We start from the raw sequence: 3,274 nt of genomic DNA, 5'->3' as shown, positions 1-3,274 counted from the left end.
CTGCAGAGCCCGATGGTTGACTGTCAGTCGAAATGTGTTGATCCTCCCCGACATTGAAGAAATCTGTACGTAACGTTGTACGTGTGCCTGCCTTACCTCTGCCCGCCATCTTCGTCAAAAGTTTGGACGTCGCACGGCGAAATCGGAATGTACATTTCAATCGATGACGTAACTGATACAGTAGCGCGCCGCGTGGGTGTTATTTGTTTATAAACAATTTAGTCTGACTGACTCTCTCCCTCTCTCTCCTCTCGCCCGCTCTTTCTCGCTCTCTCTCTTTCTCTATCTCGCCCCCTTCTCTCTCTTCCTCTCTCTCGCTCTCTCTCTCTGCAATAAAAAAAATGTTTGCTGAAATGATGTGTATGCAACTGCGTATATGCATATCTGCGCCTAACAAAGTTGTCACTACGCACGACTGAAATGTTACGTTTATAACTGTAGCACCAGACCTCAGATGAGCCCAGACGCTCTGCGGCTCTTGGTATATATGTGTTTACTTGATTTTGATTAGACCAGTTCTGGTTTTCCAGTCGTTAACCAATAATTTTTAATTCAATTTAGAATTCAGAACTGAGATTCAAGATAGCCAGGTATACATTGGAAGGAGCATTCTTAGGAATGCAAGATTTGACAGGGAGCATGTTGCAGCTGTGCAAGGGCTCAGATAAAGAACTGAATGCTGCATTTGTGTTTGGAACCAAGTATCATAAGCAGGTATGGCTAGCATTGTGCTGTATAAGTTTTACTCTATACCTGTTACTGTACCTCACTACCCTAGATACAGATTGTGTAGCAATACATATAATAACATAACTTAACCTTACTACATAGACATAACTGATACTGCTAGGTAAATAAATTGAGGTATGTTCACTGTCTATTAGAAACTTCCATTGTTTACATATCTGTTATCCTTGTACTTATCATCTACTGCCTGGTATAATCAACTGGGCAGTTGTATGAGTCCTCTACTGAGATAGTATGTCTGATATCTTTAGTTCATTTTCCAAGAAACATGCGATATATCTATATGTGTTTAATGTCTGTACCTGCCTGTAAGTCTTTCTTCACCAGCAGTGTAGCAACGGCATAAGCCAAAAACCTAGTAACTTCTGTCTTTCACTTCCATAATATTTAAAGTTCCTAACTGCTGCGTATTGTACATCTGCCCACACCTAAAAAAACGATATGGCGGTACTTCGCTTTAGCGATAACTCCCCTTCAATGTGATAATTTGAAAGATGATGGCCGAGAAGAACTGGCAGCCAGTAGAGGCGTTCACAAAGGAATCGCGGCGCGGCGATGATGACCAACCCATAAGTATATCCATCACTACTCACGGAACTGTCGATTCTCGAGTCATAACAACTTATACTGGTGAAATCTTAACTGATGTCGCCTCGCTCCCTGTATCGTCTTTCTGAGCATCCGTCATTGCAAACTCTTCACCTTGACTATACGGTCCCAATAACACAATGGTAATCAGATATCTATTCATGTCTCATTCTTCATACATATATCACTATTAATACATAGTATAGATTCGTGCATAACTTATGACCACACATTATTATGAGATTACTTAAATTATATGTGATAGAATCTGGAGTAAAAAAATGTATTCTAAAAAAATACTTCTTTTTATACAATGCGTGACAAAATATAACTAAAAATAACACGTCACACTCCTGCGGCATGAGTAGTGATATCACATGTGGCCCTATGTTATACTCCACTATATATACGTAATATATACTATATATGTATTAGTTAAAGCTACCAATAATAGCGTATAACAAGCTTGCATAAATGTTTAAAAGCTCCCAAACCACCATAAATGAAAATTCACATCTCTTCGAATCTCTCTATTTACATTCCACCATCACTTCTATTGGCTTCAGCTGAATAGGAGCTGAATTATTAGTATTAAATATTATTATGAGATACCTAATGATACTGTTCGATACAATCATGCAGTAACAAAATATTGCTATTTAAAATAAAAATACTATATATCATTGCACAAAAATAAAATGAAAATAATTAATAATTAACATAAACAAATCAAGTCTGGTTTCAAAAAACCCTGCAATGTATAGTTTCTAACGTCTACCTATTCATTCTCCATACGTCTGTGCTTCACTTCCCGTATGGATATGTTGCTTAGAGCAATCTCGTGTCACACCTACCGATCGTAACTCTAAATTTTGTTCGTGGTAGACCATAAAATATTTGTCGTGGCCGCTCCTTAGATCTTTCCTAACATGCCCCTAACATGTAATTCGAGTGCGATCACAAGGCTACGACACATTAAAGATGGTTTGAGCGATGGACCGCGACGACGGAAAAAAAAGAGCAGGTCGTAGGTGTGTTCCAAGTCAGTTCGTGCGACAGTCTCGATCGAGTTGTCGGCCATGGTGCCGGGGGGCTGTTTTTCAACGGTGAACAGGGTTCTTTACTCGTCGTCGGGTGCACGTGCTACACATATAGCGCAAACTAGCGTGCAACAACAGTCCCGTGGGTCACTCGTGGGACGCTCGCACTCTCTCTCTCTCTCTCTGCGTCCATCTCCCCTGACTCATATAAAGGCCTCCGGTCCTGTTTGCCTGCCAATTTGCTGCTAGAGATTTTTACAGTGAAACATCGAAGTTCTGCCCGAATCTTTTGACATTTTGTTCACTTTTATCTTATTCAACTTTTTGCTAATTTAATGCCAACGTCAGTATCAGGATGCCCTCCCAAGAAGAAAACCTAACAATGAGACAAGGTGTAAAAGTTGGCGCATGTGCACCAGACAGAGATGACGACTCGGTGACCTGCCGATTCGTACCCTGAGACATTGAGCCTTACTGCGTCCCAGGCACACGGTGAAGGAGGAAGCTGCAGGCAACTGTGTGCCGCTGTTCCCCGCCAAAGAGAGCGAAGAAGGCTGGCGGGCTGCATGGCAAAGGCAAAGGCAAGACAAAGAGGCAAGACCTCCCGACCGACTACTGCGCGCACTGGTCATCAACATCGCCCGCTCACAACGACATGCTCCGGAGACTGCAGGAGTTGAAGATCGGTGCCTTGGTGGAAGATAACGAATCATCTAACAACCAGGCGAACTGCAAATTCCCTGTGGCCATATACGCGCATGCAGGGTGATTGGCCAGCTTCGCCTGTCTCTCTCTCTCCCCTGCCTCTCATCCTCTCCTTCCTCTCCCTCTCGTAGATCAGTCCTCTCGATCCGTCTCTTCTCTCTCTCTCTCTCTTCTTTCTCTCTTGCTATTTGCGC

At 42.5% G+C, this 3,274-nt stretch overlaps 1 protein-coding gene across 1 annotated transcript in view; it reads left to right on the top strand.

Moving 5' to 3' along the window:
- The first annotated feature begins 629 nt into the window (after window positions 1–629).
- LOC106815140 (meckelin-like) overlaps window positions 630–3,274 on the top strand; it is a 9,498-nt gene continuing 6,853 nt past the window's right edge. Inside the window, exon 1 of the mRNA XM_014819574.1 lies at window positions 630–714. The gene's annotated coding sequence lies outside the window, so the exon portion shown is untranslated. The remainder of the gene's footprint in view (window positions 715–3,274) is intronic.

This window comes from Priapulus caudatus, unplaced genomic scaffold (assembly GCF_000485595.1).
Source record: "Priapulus caudatus unplaced genomic scaffold, Priapulus_caudatus-5.0.1 Scaffold28, whole genome shotgun sequence".
NCBI lineage: Eukaryota > Metazoa > Priapulida > Priapulimorpha > Priapulimorphida > Priapulidae > Priapulus > Priapulus caudatus.
This window is presented reverse-complemented; position numbering and strand designations above follow the sequence as displayed.